The sequence below is a fragment of the Pleurodeles waltl genome, chromosome 3_1, assembly GCF_031143425.1.
Source record: "Pleurodeles waltl isolate 20211129_DDA chromosome 3_1, aPleWal1.hap1.20221129, whole genome shotgun sequence".
Lineage (NCBI taxonomy): Eukaryota > Metazoa > Chordata > Amphibia > Caudata > Salamandridae > Pleurodeles > Pleurodeles waltl.
Window position 1 is genome coordinate 1,075,872,704 of NC_090440.1, and position 18,741 is coordinate 1,075,891,444.

Sequence of the window (18,741 nt, forward strand, 5' to 3'; positions counted from 1 at the left end):
AAGTATATTGAACATATACTACTTTTAAAACCAGTATGTTGATATTCTTGGTGGTTGGAGATTCATTGCACTAGAGACTAGCATCCCAGAAATGACTCTTGAGGATTGATTTTAGATCTTGGTGAATCTGGTCCTGCCGTTCGATGAACGAAAGTCAGTCCGAATGTCGCTGTCTCTGACAGAATTTTCCTCCCATGTCGATGGTGCCACAGGCAAAAGTGGCTGTCAGAGGGAGTACAGGCAGATTTTCCACTGGGCCAATCGTGATGTGCCTTTCCGCTGACCTAATTGTGACGGGTCAGCCTCGACACCTGAGGGGATTGGTAGAGATAGAAGGTCAAAACTTAACTTTTTGTCTTTGTTTTTCACTGTTTGTATTTCACTTACCACTACATCATGAACCCGATCGTCCAAGTCCTTTCTTTGCTGCTGAAACTTGATCATGAAGCAAAACAACCCTATCATTGCCAGAATCAAAGGTAAATGTATTTTTGCCTGTAACCGTTTAAATTGTCTGTTTCCATTAGATCTGGACTTGTGGTGTAATTTTACAAGCACTATTTTACTAATGTGCAATGCTTATGTGTGAAAAGTTACATTTCCCTTTGTCTTGTGCATTTTCTGCAAATTATGAAATGTTAATTTACTCTAATTTTTTTTAATGTGTAATGCATATGTGTTATTTTTAGCACCCATCATTTTAAGATAAACATACCTGTATTAACACTTAATAAATGAAAATGTTTAATTTTGGTGAAAGTGTCGTTTATCGTGATGAATGCTTGCACCAAAATTTCTATGTCCATTACACAATTTTATCACCAATGTTTGCACTGTGCAAATATTTTATTTAAAAATCCTTTCGTGTTTACTGTCATAAATGTAAGTATGTTTATGTATCTCTCATGCTTATCATTAACATTGTTTCTAATCAATGACTTGCAAATGAATGATAATGTCAAACTTTGCAAAAACAAAATAATTTTACTAACAAATGAGATAATCCTGTCAAATTTTTATTAAAATAAAAATATAAACAGGACAACCATGATGCACAGGATCAGCCTGTGGGTTTGTTGCCAGAACCTGCCTTCTAAATAGAATGCTACGGTGTATTCTCTTTAGGAAGGGACATCTAGTGGGCACAGAACTAGCACCTCAAGGATCTTTCTTGTGAGAGGTGGGTTTTGGTTTCACAGGGTGTAAGACATGGATTCAGGTGGAGGAGTATTGGTAGGAGGGTTTGGAAAAGATTGGAATTGGGAGGTTGAGGTTGCAGTAGTGGTTGATGCGTGTCTGTCTGTCTGTTTTGCAGTTGCATGTGCGTCTGGTGTATGTTGTGAATGTTTAGATGTGTGTGTTTGGCAGGTTTTGGTGTTCGGGTGACTGTGTGCATTTGGGTTTGGTTGTTGTGTGTGTGCTTTTGTGTGAGTTTGTTTGTTTGGATGAGTGTGCTGTTGAGGTGGTTGGTGTGGTTGTGGTGTGTGTGTCGGGATGTTTTGCAGCTACATATCTGCCCGGTGCATGCTTGGATGAGTGCAGTTTAGCAGGTGTTCGGGTGAGTGTGTGCCTGTGGGTTTGGTTGGTGTTATTGTATGTGTGCTTTTGTGTGAGTGTATTTGCTTGAATTAGTGTGCTGTTGCTGTTGAGGTGGTGGGTGTTGCTAAGATGCGTGTGTCTCTATGTTTAGCAGCAGCATGTGTCTCTGGTATATGTTTGGATGTGTGTATTTTAGTAGGTGTTTGGTGTTCGGGTGAGTTTGTGAGCTTGGTTTTGGTGGGTGTTTTGCTTGCAGGTGTGCTTTGTGTGAGTGTGTTTTTTACTAAAGAAACCTACGGCTGACCCGAGCGACCTGAAAAACTTCCGCCCCATCTCTCTCCTGCCTTTCCCAGCCAAGGTAATAGAGAAGACCGTCAACAAACAGCTGACCACCTTCTTGGAAAACAACAACCTGCTCGACCCTTCACAAACCGGATTCCGAACCAACCACAGCACGGAAACGGCCCTCATCTCAGTCACAGACGACATCAGAACACTGATGGATAACGGTGAAACAGTCGCCCTCATTCTCCTCGACCTTTCGGCTGCCTTCGACACCGTCTGTCACCGCACCCTAATCACCCGCCTCCGCTCCACCGGGATCCAAGACCAGGCCCTGGACTGGATCGGCTCCTTCCTCTCAAACCGCTCCCAAAGAGTTTACCTCCCTCCGTTTCGCTCAGAACCCACCGAGATCATCTGCGGCGTACCTCAAGGCTCATCGCTCAGCCCGACACTCTTCAATGTCTACATGAGCCCCCTCGCCAACATCGTACGCAAGCATGACATCATCATCACCTCCTACGCCGATGACACCCAACTTATACTCTCCCTCACCAAGGACTCCGCCAGCGCCAAGACCAACCTACAAGAGGGTATGAAGGCCGTCGCAGATTGGATGAGGCTCAGCCGCCTAAAGCTGAACTCTGAAAAAACGGAAGTCTTCATCCTCGGCAACACCCCGTCCGCCTGGGACGACTCCTGGTGGTCCACAGCCCTCGGCACCGCACGGCCCCCGCAGACCACGCCCGCAACCTCGGCTTCATCTTGGACCCTCTTCTCACCATGACCAAGCAAGTCAACGCTGTGTCCTCCGCCTGCTTCCTCACCCTCCGCATGCTCCGCAAGATCTTCCGCTGGATCTCCGCCGACACTAGTAAAACCGTGACCCACGCCCTCGTCACGAGCCGCCTGGACTACGGCAACACCCTCTACGCTGGGACCACTGCCAAACTCCAAAATCGCCTGCAACGCATTCAAAACGCCTCGTCCCGCCTCATCCTCGACGTACCCCGCAACAGCCACATCTCCGCACACCTGAGACACCTGCATTGGCTCCCAGTCAACAAAAGGATCACCGTTCGACTTCTCACGCACACAAAGCCCTCCACGACAAGGGACCGGAATACCTCAACCGACGCCTCAGCTTCTACGTCCCCACCCGCCTCCTCCGTTCCTCTGGCCTCGCACTCTCTTCCGTCCCTCGCATCTGCCGCTCCACGGCGGGTGGGAGATCTTTCTCCCACCTGGCGGCCAAGACCTGGAACTCTCTCCCCATCAGCCTCAGGACCACCCAGGACAACTCCGCTTTCCGGAGAGTCCTAAAAACCTGGCTTTTCGAGCAGCGGTAACCCCCTCTTTCCCCTAGCGCCTTGAGACCCGCACGGGTGAGTAGCGCGCTTTATAAATGTTAATGATTGATTGATTGATTTGTTTGGATGAGTGTGCTGGTGAGGTGATTGTTGTGGTTGTGGTGCTTTTGGGTGTAGTGGTGGTTGTGGGTGTTGTGGTTGTGCTGGTGACTGTAGGCATGCCAATGGTTGTGGTGGTTGTGGGTGTGCTGGTGGTTGTGGTGCTTGTGGGTGTGGTAGTGGGTATGGTGTTTGTGGTGATGGTTGTGGTGTTTGTGGGTGTAGTGTCAGTAGTGTGTACATGTTGTTTGGGTGTTTGTATTTGGTGTGTGTTTTGTTCATGTGTGAGTGACCTGCTGGTTTCTATTAGAGTGGGTGCCTGTGAAGAAGTGAATGTGCTTGGGATGGGGTGGGACTCGGGAATTGGGATGTAGAAGTAACCTGAGTTGGGATCACAAGGTTGGGCTGGTTGCGGGGGATGCAGGGGCTATTTTCCAAGTGATCTCTGCATGCCAGACATTGAACTATGAAAGGCATACATATATGCAGCAATTTGTTGCATTTGGCAACTATGGCCCAAGATGCCATTCCCCATTGCAGTCTGGCCTACTGTCAACATCAGGACAGTGCGCGCTCTAAGGGCGACTAAAATGCAAAAACCCAGTCTTTATGCAAAGCCATAATTCATGCATTATGTTTATATGCAGTTTGTTAACCTTTTGCATTGCAGAGTTTAACCTTGAAAACCACTATTAATGATGTTTGTAATAACTGTTCATTTGCAAGGTATTGCTGCAGGCTTACCAAGTGTGTCAGGGTGTGGTCGCTTTCTAGGACCTTCTAGAAGCTTTCCCTGCCCCATAACTGGGTGTGGTCTGTGGGCTGGGCTTGACTCTATATAAGGGAGTCAGCCCAGCTCCACGTGCTCACTATTCAGAGGTCCTGGTGCAGAGCAGCAGCAACTTCCTGAGCTCCGGTTCTGGAGGCCTACAAAGATATTTCCAGGCCTGCCCTCATTATATTGACGATCCTTTAGCAGGGCGGTAAGGCGGAGGTTGGACTCGGCCCCTGACACCCGTTTTCAAAGACATTTGAGTTTTTGGGCCTAGTTGTGAAACTCCTTGTGTGCGTGATTGTGTTTTCATGACATTTACATATTCTTGTTTGAATCTGCAAGGTGCGCGATTCAATTCTGGCATATGATTCTTGACATTCAGATTGGCAACAGTGTGAGCGATCACTTCATGATATTTGCATTGTGTATTTCAAATCGGCAAGGCACGAAATTCATTTCCTGGCATCTAACTTTGATATTCAAATCGCCAACAGTGTGCGCTATCATTTCATGATATTTGCATTGTGTATTTCAAATCGGCAAGGCACCCAATTTATTTCCTGGCATTTAATTTTGATATAGTCAGATTGGCAACAGTGTGAGCGATCATTTCATGATATTTGCATTGTGCATTTCGAATCGGCAAGGCATGTGATTCATTTCCTGGCATTTAACTTTAACATTTAGATCGGCAACAGAGTGCGCAATCGTTTCATGATATTTGCATTGTGTATTTCAAATCGGCAAGGTGCACGATTCATTTCCTGACATAAGAAACTCTTCACATTCAGATCGGCAGTGTGCACGATCATTTCATGACATTAGCATTGTGAAACTTCGAATCGGCAGCAAGGGACGCAATTCTTTTCTGGCAGTAAACTCTTGATTTTCAGATCGGCTCTGCACGCGATCTTTTCATGGCATTGAATACTTTGGTGTGCAGTGCTTGTTGAGGTGCACACATTTATCCTGAGCTTTTGGTTTTCTCGAAACGCTTAATTCAAAGTGCGGCATTCTTTGTGCTAATTAAGCTCCTAGTACATTTCCTGTTGTTTTTTCATGGAATGTTCAGATAGCCTTTGTCCTCCTGTAAAAATGCAATGTTTATTCTGAAACTATTTTGAAGGTTCTTGTATTCTAGGCAGTATATGATATTTCCTGAAAAGCTCAGATAAAACATTGTATTAACCCATTCTTGATTTTTCCAGGTACCTAGATTTCTTGAGGCCTAGTTATAGTCATGTCCTAGGTTATCCATGATTACAGTATAAGAATTCTTAGGACAATAGTCTATTGAGAGTCAATGTGATTATATCTTGACATTGTGTTGTTTAACCTCTTGCTTCCTACAGGTCTCCTTACCAGCTGTTCCCTACCTAATCCCCTTTTCCCCCACTTGGACTCTCTCATGCTCTGTGGTATATCAATTGGAGTTTTGGAGCTGTCTAGTGGTGGCCATGTTGGGAGCGTGCGCAGGCCCAGAGGATCTGGTCTTCCTGACACCTACAGAGATGCTGTGTAAGAGGTCAATATCCTCTTCACTGAGTGCAGCTGTTGGGCAGATGCAGGGGGCTGAGATGTGTAGGGCAATGACTCCAGCCCATTTAGGGTATAGGTTTGGCCAACAAGGGGGTACAAGAGGGAGGGTGGAGATGGATCACTGGGTGGCAGACAAAGAAGTGGATGGTACAGTTCCTGTAGGGTTCATCACCACTTAGGGCTAGTCGCTTATGGAGGCCTCTGAAAATGATGAAGAGCTGGTGCCTCCATTCCATTCCAGTTCCTTCACCCTCCATGGCACTGTGTCCATCAGTGTCTGAGGTCTCACCAACTGCCAAACAGTGGCTAGCTGCTCATCGCCAATGTCCCCTTTGCCTGCTCCTGAAGATGCTGAAAAGGCATATACAATAATTTTATTGTATCTGTGTAAATAAAACTGAACATAAGGTTTTTTCACAAAACATTTTCCAAATTTTCATATTTTACCTGCTTCAGAGCTTTCAAACTTAGCCATTATCTCATGCATGTCTGGAACATCTTCAGAACCCATTTGGTCACAGTTTTGTAATTTGCGATCATTACTCCCATATAATGTTTGATCCTGTGTCTTATCCATTTTCAATTTTCTCCAGGAATTGTTTAACAACTATGAATGGTTCTGATTGCTTGTTTTGAATGGTGAATGTATGCTACAAAATCAATATCAAGCAAAAAAACATTTGTACAATGTGCATTTTCCATCTGCAAAAGTCCCATTAACTAATCTCTTTTTGCACATTATTTATTTATCATCTGGACATAACAAACGACACACCAATGGTGTTTTTGGTTATGCATTACTCCAATCTGTTTTTATTAATGTAAACCTATCAAATTCATTTTTCGTAAAGCAGACTGGCTCCCATGCACATTTCTGAAGGAGTAGGACATCATGCCAATGTGTCACTTTTAACATCATTGGAATTGACTGCTTTACTAAAAACATATTTTAATATTAACCAGAAGTCTCCTACATTGTTGGTAGTGAGAGCTACTTCTAACCAGTAAAAACCCTTGTGAGCTACTGAAAGCTAAAGAACTTGTGCATTGTGACAAGACAACCCCAAACCCAGTTTTATTGACTTTAAGCCTAATGTCCAAAGGCCAGATACTATGGTTTGAACCATACACCATCACTAAGGGCACTATGAAAGAGCCGTCATGTGTGTCAGCGAGAGAATGGTCTTTGGTGATGGAAGGACGTGTGCATATGAATGTGATGAACTGAGAGCCTTTGTCATATGTACATGCAGCACAGGACATACCTTTTGCCATATGTGGCACTATTACATGTCTAACACAAACATACAATCATTTGTGTTGAAAGTGAGAAGTTTAAAGTGCAGAAAAATATCCTGCAGAAAACTGCAAATTATGAAACATCTTTCTGCACTTTAAATTTCTCTCATTTTAGAAAATGGCTGTATTTTTCCCATATACTTATGGCACAGTGTCTGCTGGCCACTAGGAGTAAGGGCCCTGCTGTTTGTAAAGGCAACACTTTGAAATGGAAGAAAATGAAAATGAAGTGTTAACTTGATCATCAAGGTAACTTTTCATTTTAATGTTCTGTTATTCAAAAGCATACTGAAACATCATGATTCGCCACTCCAATATTGAGTTGGGAATTTATTAAGAGTTAAATACCTCAGAAGTTCAATTGTTCTCCTCTGTGACCCAGCCCCAGCCTGGATCCTAAATCTGACTGAGCACTTCTCATTATCAGGGCCTGCTATCTGGAGCCTGATGATAATAATGTAGTATATATATATATATTTATGTGTGTGTTTATGTACACACATATATGTATATTAGCTACCTAGTAAAGAATCCTCACAAAAATGTGAGAAATATCGATGTGCCAAAATATCATAAAATTAATATTGAATACCATAATATCAACAATGTATATTTAGGTAGGTATAGGTATAGGTAAGTATTATTTATTATAAATATATTAGAAATATATACAACGTAATGGCGGTCGCCAGTAGGTAGTTACAGTTAGGACTTAGGCCCTTATTACGAGTTTGGTGGTCTGTTGGCAAGACCACCTCGGTGGAGGCCCCCAAAAGACCGCCAGTGTTGGTTGTATCCCACCCACTGTATTAAGAGTCCACAATGAAGACTGCCACAAATCAGCACGGTAGTCCTTCCATGGCGGAAAACCATTGGTGGTCCAAATTGCCGAGGTCAGAATACACTCCTGTCAGAAAACAACACCACATTGGAGAGTTCGAAGAAACCACACCTGACACACGTACACACACCAGTAACACCCACATACAGCACTATATAACACACCCACACACAACCCACAAGCCTTTGTGACTAAAACCACAGATCGAGAGACAAGAGCAGCCACAATCACTGATCTAGCACATGCACACTAGAGGCAAAATATACTTCACACTCACCACACACCTCACAACTGCACCACCAACACTATTCACATATCACAAATACACACAAACACCCTAACCTACCAGCACCCGCAATGAAACACCCCAACCCCACCTATCAGCCCACTCTGCACCTACACACAACACTCATCCCCAGCCACAACACAACCACCATGTCCAGTCAAAAGCAACCACGTTTCACTGAGGAGGAGTTGTGGGTCATGGTAGATGAAATCATCAGGGTAGAACTGCAACTCTTAGGAGCACAGGTACAGAAAACCTCCATAGACAGGAAAATTGAGGTATGGCAGAGAATCGTCGACAGGGTCAACTCAGTGGGCAACCATCCACGCACAATGGAGGACATTAGGAAGAGATGGAATGACCTTATGGGGAAGGTGCGTTCCATGGCGCCCAGGCACCAGCTGGTGGTACTGAATACTGGTGGTGGGCCCCCACCTCCTTCCCCAGAGTTCACATTGTCGGTAGAGAAGGTCGTGGACATCCTGAGGGCCTGACTGGAATACCTCGAGGACTGGACTCTGGTGAGTAACACTCTTCTGGCACTAATTACTCCTGTTCAGCATGCTTCCTCATCACCCAAACACTCCCCAATTCACTCCATAACCCACCTTACATCCCACCCAGTCACCTAATGCCCCACTCCTGCGTGCACACCACCACCCACCCCCAATGCACACACACTCCCTGCCAAGTGCACAGATAGCACTGCCAAGTACAATCACTACAACTCCCACAATGCACTACCCCATCCACATCTAAACTCGCAATGTGCACGTCATATCACACCTCCTGCATGTATGACTATTGCACTAGCTACACCAACTGGATGCTTCGACTGGGGACCACTACATGGTAATGACAGCAATGAAATAGCACAATACAATCTCAAACTAGCCCAAACTCAGACACAGCACTGCCACCAATCTAAGGGCCCCACATCCATGCCCACTACCCTGAAATGGATTAATCCTGGCCTTGAACATAATAAGGTATACTCCATGAACAACAAGCACAGACAGGACAAACAACCTTGTATACATATATACCCCCCATTTGGACACCATGCTGCAATGTAGTAATTCCCACTGACATATACCAAGCCAAAATGCCCACCATCTAACAGTGCAAACCTGTCTTGTTAACAATCACACAGGAACAGAACTCACACAGCTAGCTAAAGTGACCAAGCCTGACTCACAAAAACCCCAAGAGGCATGGTACACTTCTCTAGCCACTATCCACAAACAGTGTTAGCAGTTCTGCACCTGTCAATGTCATTGCTGGAAATCAAGTCATGCCACTGTATGCATCAGACTAACAGACAACGATACACACCTCCAACATTTAACTCTATCTCACTCCATCCACAGGTATCCCTGCCACTGCCGAAACAGAGAGGTCACCAGCGACTGCCAGCCCTCCTCAGGATGAAGGCCCCAGTGAGGACAACACTTCTGGATGTCTTGACAGTGAGACCTACCAGGCCGATCTGGGCCCCTGGTCAGTCTACCACTCCTTGGATCACCCTGCCCACATCAAACCCCTCCCACCCTGTGGCACCACCACCTCAGCCAACCCTTCGTCCTAAAACCTGTGCCCCAAGGACTGTTCAATCAATTGTGTGCCCACAGTACAGGGACCTGAGTCGACCCCGTACTCCCAAGACAATGAAGGGCCTGGTGAAAGAGGGAGTAGGTACACAGTGCCAGGGGCACAGGCATATGGGGGCAGGGGACACTGGCGGGAACCTGTGGGCCAGAGGACAAGGCAGCCTAGGGAGGCCTCTGACCATAAATCCATCTCCTATGTCCTGGGAGCATATCAGCTATTATATCCATATCCATGTTGGGGGAAAACCAGCAGATGCTGCAGAAAGAATTCCACCGGGCAGTCATGCAGCAGCGGCAAGCCCACAATGCCACCATGGCCTCCATTGCAGTGGTGCTCAGGGACCTCACAACCATCATGAGTGCCCCTTCCATCCACCAGTAGGCCCCTTCCACTAGCCACATCACACCTGATTACTCAACATCTGTAGCTGCTAGTGGAATGGAGGCCCTGCCAGGGGAACCACAGGACCCAGGCACCCCTCTCTCTGGAGCTGAAGAACCCCCCACAAATATGGACATCTACCCAGAAATCCGGCTGGAGCAGATGCCAAGACCAAGCTCACTGCCAGGAGGTGACCCTCGCCTGATTATTTTCCCTTGTGTGCCATTGAGAAACCCTATTGACTGTTCAACTACATTATTCCAGTTTCCTATGGGCCATGGACAATGGACCTGTGCTACCTACAGCTGTCCACCTACTCTGAGGATTCCATCTACCATGATCCCACTCATTGCCTATTTGCCACTGTATGCACAATGAACACTGTAGATCACAACTACTTTTTTATGCCTTTATTTGTACATATACAAACATTTGGGGGGTCATTACAACCCTGGCGAACGGTATTAAAGCGGCGGTAATACCGCAAACAGGCCGGTGGAAAAAAAAGGGAATTATGACCGTGGCGGAAACCGCAAACAAAGACAGCCACTTTAACACTCTGACCGCCATGACGGTACAGACAAGCAGCGCGGCGGTCACCACCAACAGACAGGCTGAGGACAAAGTACCGCCCACAGTATTACAACAGGCCAGTCTGCCACCTTTTCCGGGGCAGATTCACCGTGGATAAAAACATGGCGGAAACAGCCATTTCAATGGGAAAACACTCACTTTAACACACTCCACGAGGAAGGAGGGCACCATGGAGCCGGAACTCCAAATACTCCCTGCGACAGTCTTCCTGCTCCTCTACGATCATCAGCAACGCCGGTGCCGAAGACAACAGTGAGTACTGCACCTACGAAATAGGGGAGGGTGGGAGGCAAAAGTCAGGGACACACACACGCAACACCCCCACCCCCACCCTGACCCTCGCACACTACAACACACACACCAATGCATTTCCAAACATCACAGTAACAACCCCCAACCCCCCCGGAAGAATGCAAAGACAAAAGGAAATGAGTTCAACCATTGTAATGTATCAAAATACAATAAGCTAATATATACAGATATATATACACATTCAAAACATTATACATCACGATTAGTAGTGCAGGTATTCACCATTCAATGTCCGTGGACCACTGGGCCCAAAATGCATGGGCGAGGCCTACACACGATACCTGTCCAGAAACGGAGAGAACACTGCTGGGGCATCAGATCGAAATACAACAGGCACCTCAGGGGGAAGGGAAGGGGGGGCACCCCAGCCGGATGACAGCACCACGCCAGATCCACAACGGGGCTCCGTGCCCATTGATGTATCCTGGGGAGTGCAAAGCCACAGTCTCACAAGTCTTTGCAGTGGGTGGTTTGCCCACTGTACCATCCTGGGGAGTGCAAAGCCACAGTCTCACAAGTCTTTGCAGTGGGTGGTTTGCCCACTGTACCATCCTGGGGAGTGCAAAGCCACAGTCTCACAAGTCTTTGCAGTGGGTGGTTTGCCCACTGTACCATCCTGGGGAGTGCAAAGCCACAGTCTCACAAGTCTTTTCAGTGGGTGGTTTGCCCACTGTACCATCCTGGGGAGTGCAAAGCCACAGTCTCACAAGTCTTTGCAGTGGGTGGTTTGCCCACTGTACCATCCTGGGGAGTGCAAAGCCACAGTCTCTCAAGTGGATAACAGTCTCCACTGGTTCTGGAGGGGGACTGGTGCCCAGAGTGCTTCATCCTGTTAAGGACTGAGGTAGTGGATGCTGTTCTCCACTGGTTCTGGAGGGGGACTGGTGCCCAGAGTGCTTCATCCTGTTAAGGACTGAGGTAGTGGATGCTGTTCTCCACTGGTTCTGGAGGGGGACTGGTGCCCAGAGTGCTTCATCCTGTTAAGGACTGAGGTAGTGGATGCTGTTCTCCACTGGTTCTGGAGGTGGACTGGTGCCCAGAGTGCATCACTCTCCCTGTGACGGTTCCAGTTCCGTCACTGCCCCTACCGCACATGGGCTAGCGGTGCTTGAGTTGGCGGTGCTTGCCCTGTTCAGCGGTGCTTGCCATGGCGGTCTTTGCCCTGTTCAGCGGTGCTTGACTTAGCAGTTTCTGACCTGTTCAGCTGTGCTTGCCATGGCGGTCTTTTCCCTGTGCAGCGGTGCTTGCCCTGTTCAGCGGTGCTTGCCCTGTTCAGCGGTGCTTGCCAAGGCGGTCTTTGCCCTGTGCAGCGATGCTTGTCCTGTTCAGCGGTGCTTGCCCTGTTCAGCGGTGCTTGCCATGGCGGTCTTTGCCCTGTTCAGCGGTGCTTGACTTTGCTGTCTGTGACCTGTGCAGCGGTGTTTGCCATGGTGGTCCCTCATTGCCCATACAACTTGCTCCCTGTGTACTCACCTGTTGGTCTGGAGGACCATAGAGTATTGTGTACTGGGGGAGGACCCTGTCCACGAGCTTCTCCAACTCCTCTGCAGTGAAGGCAGGGGCCCTTTCCCCAGACGCACGTGCCACTGCCTCTTCCAGACCGAGGTCACAGCAGCACTTGCAGTGTAGGTCCTCTCCTGTGAAAGATCAGGTATCGAGTGATTGAACAGATAGAAAATGGCGGTGACGTCCACGGCGGTGCGCATCATCACCGCCGGCGCACTTCGTCATTGGCTCCTGGGACCCATAGGGTCTAATGTTAACCAATGCAACATTGTGCCGCGGTCTTCGACCACCTACCGCGACGGTGTACAATGCCAGCGCAGTTACCTCTCATCCCATTGTCCCAGTTTAGAGGTCAGTCAGCCGCCATTTCAGGGGCCCACATGGCTTAATTTTCAACTGCATCACACATACCTAGGCATGGACTCAACACACATACAGACAACTTTTGGGATTTTGTTTCGTGTTCTGTGTAGCTGTGGGTACATACCTCTGAGTTGCTAGGCACCGTCAGCTGGGACATGTGAGGAGATGGCGGAATCCTCCGGTGTACCGACCGCTGGTGGAGCTGTTGACAATGGAGGAGCGACATTTAATCATCACCTACAGGTTTGACTGTGCCACAATCCAGGAACTGTGTACCCAGTTGGAGCCAGACCTTATGTCAGCAATCCGCCATCCCACAGGAGTTCCCCCTCAAGTGCAGGTGCTATCAGTGCTCCATTTCCTAGCAAGTGGGTCATTTCAAACAACAGTGGCCATGCATCAGGGATGTACCAGCCTATGTTTTCCAACATGTTGTCCAGACTGTTGTCTGCCCTGCTGAAACACATGAGGAGCTACATCGTTTTCCCTCACGTGGAGGATTTGGCTAATGTTAAAGGTGACTTCTATGCCCTGGGACATATCCCTAACATCATAAGTGCCATTGATGGGACCCATGTAGCTCTGGTCCCCCCCCCCCCACAGGAGTGAACAGGTGTACAGGAACCGGAAGAGTTATCATTCGATGAATGTACAGATGGTATGTTTGGCAGACCAGTACATCTCGCAGGTAAATGCTATGTTCCCTGGCTCAGTGCATGACGCCTACATCCTGCGGAATAGCAGCATCCCTTATGTGATGGGTCAACTACAGAGGCACCGGGTGTGGTTATTAGAGGACTCTGGTTACCCCAACCTGTCATGGCTACTGACCCAAGTGAGGAATCCCTGGACCAGGGCAGAGGAATGCTACAATGGGGCCCAAGGGCAGACTAGGAGGGTAATCGAACACACCTTCGGCCTCCTGAAGGCCATGTTCAGGTGCCTCCATATGACAGGTGGTTCCCTATTCTACTCACCAAGGAAGGTGTGCCAGATCATCATCGCCTGCTCTATGCTTCATAATCTTGCTTTGCGACGCCAGGTGCCTTTTCTGCAGGAGGATGGTCCAGATGACGGTGTTATGGCAGCTGTGGAGCCTGTGTACAGTGATGAGGAGGAAGCAGAGGAAGAACACATTGACAACACGGACTCAGTCATACAGCAATATTTCCAGTGACATACAGGTGAGAACACTTTCTTTACAAATACATTTACTTTCACACTTCTACCTCTATCCTGTCTCTAAATTTCAAGCAGTATTTGGTAACTGAGTTGTACATTTCCATTACGGTTTCACAGGTGTGGTTACCAATGTGTGTCATCTGCTTGCATCCTTCATGGACTTGTGATGTGTGACATAGGTATGTTGACATTACATTTTCGAACAGATTTTGTCATTGCCATAGCTAATACACATTTTCAAAATCACAGACTGACTCCAGATTGTTTTGTGCTTCAAGGGTGTTTATTGAAGTTCTAATTATTGGAGGGGGTGGTAAAATGGTGATGGGTGATGGTGGAGGAATGTCCATTGCAGAGTCCAGTCTATTAGTCTCACAGGTGCACTGCCCATATGGGCATAGGAAGTGGAGCTGGGGCAGTTCCAATATGGACAGGGTTACAAAGTGGGACAGTGGGATGACAATCAGGGTGGTCTCATTTCTTGGCGGGGGTGTTGCCATTGTGCTCTGTCCTGATCCTGGATCTCAGGGACCGCTTGCGGGGTGGTTCTCCATCTGCAGGGGGTGGGGTGCTGGTGTGGTGGTCCTGTGGTGGTGCGTCCTGTCCACTAGCGCAGGCAGAGGTGGTGGGCAGTTCATCGTCCAGGCTAGTGTCAGGGGCCCCTTGGAGTGCCACGGTGTCCCTCATGGTGTTCTGTATGTCCTTCAGCACCCCTACGATGGTCCCCAGGGCGGAGCTGATGGTTCTGAGTTCCTCCCTGAACCCCAAATACTGTTCCTCCTGCAGGCGCTGAGTCTCCTGAAACTTGGCCAGGACCGTAGCCATCGTCTCCTGGGAGTGGTGGTATGCTCCCATGATGGAGAGTGGGTTCCCTTGGCCTGTCCGCCCCCTGTCGCACAGCAGCCCTCCCAGTTCCCCTGTGTTCCTGGGCCTCCGTCCCCTGGACCGTGTGCCCACTACCACTGCCCCCAGGTCCCTGTTGTTGTTGGGGTGGTGGGTTATCCTGGGTTCCCTGTAGTGGTGGACACACAGCTGATTGACGTGTCCTGGGGATGGAGGTATGGGCCCGCTGGGTGGGTGCTGTACTGGTGTTTCCAGAGGGTGGAAGGTCATTGTTGGGCTGTGCCTGTGCGAGGGGAAACGACTGTCCCAAGGCCCACGATGGTCTGGGCTGGTCATCTGGATCCAGTTGGCCAGAGCTGCTGTCATCACTGTGGGCCTCTTCTGTGGGTGGGGTAGGAATGTCTGGACCCTCCTGTCTGGTGACGTTAGGTAGTGGTCCTGCAGGAGTGTAAAAGCATGATTATTGCATCTGTGTGTGTCATGGTGTGCAATGGGTGGGTGAGCATCTACCCCAGTGCTAGCATTCCTGTGTGGGGGCTTGTGTGATGATGGTTAGGGGGTGTTATGGGTATGTGCAGTGGGCATGCTTTAGTGATCGGTGTCCATGCTTTGTTGTGTCATGCAGGGTTTGGTGTTGGGATGTGTGGTTTGTGTTATTAGTACATTAGTGAGGAGTTGGAGTGATAGGGGAGGGGGTGAGGGTGGGGGTGTGTGATAGCATGCAGGTAGGGTGGGGGATATGATAGTTAAGATTTGACTTACCAGTGTCCATTCATCCACCGACTCCCCCGAGGCCCTCTGGATGCATAATGGTCAAGACCTGCTCCTCCTATGTTGTTAGTTGTGGGGGAGAAGGTGGGGGTCCGCCGCCAGTCCGCTGAACTGCGATGTTGTGCCTGGAGACCACGGAACGCACCTTCCCCCGTAGGTCGTTCCACCTCTTCCTAATGGCCTCCCGATTTCTTGGGTGCTGTCCCACTGCGTTGACCCTGTCCACGATTCTTCGCCATAGCTCCATCTTCCTAGCTATGGAGGTGTGCTGCACCTGTGATCCAAATAGCTGTGGCTCTACCCGTATAATTTCCTCCACCATGACCCTAAGCTCCTCCTCCGAAAACCTGGGGTGTCTTTGGTGTGCCATGGCGTGGTGTAGGTGATGTGTGGGGTGGTGTATGTGGTGATGGTTGTGGTGATGTGTAGTGGTGTGGGGTGTTTTGTGCGTGGATGTTGTGTGGGTGATGGTGTTGTGTGCCTCTGTGTGGTGGGGTTGTCTATTGTTGTGCTCTCTCTTTCGCCTTTGTTTATAGTTTTTGGTCGTAGGGGTTTGTGGGTGATGTGGGTGTGTGTTTTATATTGTGTTGGGTGTGTGGGAGTGGTGTTTGTATGTTTCTCAGGTGTGTGTATTTTGAATTGTCCAATGTGGCGGTGTTTTGGAGATGTGTGTATTTTGAGCGCGGCGGTGTGTACCGCCAACGGAATACCGCGGTTGAAAGACCGCCACGTGGATTCGTGGGTCGTAATAGCATGGCCGTGTTTCTGTTGGCGTGACGGTGGAGGATTTGTTTTCACCGGTTTATCACTGACCTTTGGTGTGGCGGACTTGTGTGGGTGTCTGAATTTCGGCAGATTCCGAGATGTGGGTCATAATAGATGTGGTGGAATTCCGCGGCCGCAGCGGTGTATTGGTGGGCTTCTGCACGGCGGTAAGCGGCTTTTACCACCAATGTTGTAATGACCCCCTGGGTCTGCAAAATGTTATGTATGTATGTCCCCATAAAACAACAGGCAGTGTGATGGACTACAGAGGGAGGCATATTCTGCAGGAGACACAGTACAACAGATATGTCCCATGGTAGATGTAAGGGAGTCACTAGTACAGCAACACACAAGAATATTTCCACTAATCCAACCTGCAAATAGAACATGACAGAGACTGCCATCAGGTCACTATGCATGGTGCCACACAAAACACATATACAGTTCATAGTTGTCGTGCTCAGTGTAGATAGCCATCTAAAGGGGGCACAACAGATATCACATCTACATCACCGGTCTCATGTAATACATCACAAAACCCAGTAGCTGGCATCTATCATGGGCTAAACTCTACTCTGTGAACAGTAACCAAAGGATAATGAACATGAATGGCTCAAACTATTGGTACGAGAGCCAGAGATTAACAGTACACAGTTACTCGCTGGTATGATATTAGAACAGGAGAATGCAGGGCACACAACACATTACAGGCCTGTCCATAGGAGACTTGAATCTTGCAACCTGCAGAGAGTATACATGGTAAAGTTGATACATTTTCAGTCAGCACCTTACATGCATTCAGTCACCTCACACAACACACACATAGGGATAGGAACATATTACACCACCACTAACAATCCAAATCAGGAGGACCATTGACAGCTAACAATGTTGAAACAGTGCACATTCAAAAACACACAAAGCATACCTGTATGTTACTGGAAGTACTGATTGATGGGCTAGAGTCAGCTACACCATCCTCTTTTGCTTCCTCATCATTTTCCACAGCTGCATCACCAGTCACTGGTCCAGCTGCCTCCTCAACATCAGCTAGCAAGGGTATCTGATGTCTCAGGGCCAGATTGTGGAGCATGCAGCAAGCAACAATGATCTGGCATACCTTTTGAGGACTGTAGAGGAGGGACCCTTCAGAGATGCGCAGGCACCTGAATCTGGCCTTCAGGAACCAAAATGTCCTTTATATCACACACCTCGTCTTGCTGTCGGCGTCACTGAAACGATGTTCCCGTACAGTGGCAGGGGACCACACTGGTGTCAGCAGCCACAGAAGGTTAGGATAGCCAGAGTCACCTGTGTGCACAGAGGGGAGTCCTGTTAAAATACAGGTGCAGACACAGGGACGATTGTGATGTTAGGTACTATATCTAAAAGCATACATACCAAAGAGCCAAGCCCTCTCTCTCTGAAGTTGTGCCATTTTGTGGGGGACATTGCGGTTCCTCAGAATGTTGGAGTCATGCACAGATCCAGGAAACTTGACTGTCACTTGGGAGATTTATTGGTCTGCCACAAACACCACCTGAACATTGATGGAGTGGTAGTTTTTCCTGTTCTGATACACCTAGTCCTTGGCACTGGGAAAGACCAAAGCTATATGGGTGCCATCTATGGCCCCTGTCACATGAGGGACATGTTCCATCTCATAGAAGTCTGACTTCACATGAGCCAAATCCCCTTGTTGGGGAAACATGACATAGCTGTCCAGGTGTTTCAAGAAAGCACAAAGTACACCCCTCAAGACAAAACTGAACATGGGCTGTGACATCCCTGCTGCCAAGCCCACTGTAATATGAAAGGTGCCTGTGTCAAGGAAGTGTAGCACTGACAGAACTTGAACTGTGGGAGGGATGGCATAAGGATTATATACGTCAGGAAAAAGATCTGGCTCCAACTGGGTACACGGATCCATGATAATCTGACAATTCAGATAATAGGTCTGAATTATATGGAGCTCCTCCAGGGTTGCAAGGTCCACCCGTAGCCGGTACACTGGTGCATGTCTCAATATCCTCATGACAGGGTATCTAGGATGGAGAGGAGATATTGTACAATTTGATATGCACACCACACATGTTAGCAGAAATTAAAATTGCACACACCTAACACTGTAGGCATGCCACACACTGCTGACACATATTACATTGGGCATGCCGAAGTGGCATAGACTTCACCCTTGATGCATATTGCTGACCCTGATCAATAGTTTCTGACATACATCACATGTGTCATGTTCCATATGTGGTACACTGACCTGTCTTGCACTGAGCATGTATATAGTCGTGCCATATACCTATGCGGTGACAGCACCAATCAGGCAACGTGCATCTGTACATGCTGGTCATTAGACAACCAGCCACATAAGGTCACTGTGTCATGTATGTCACATGTATGTGCTAACACATGATGGTACAACTAAGGCTTA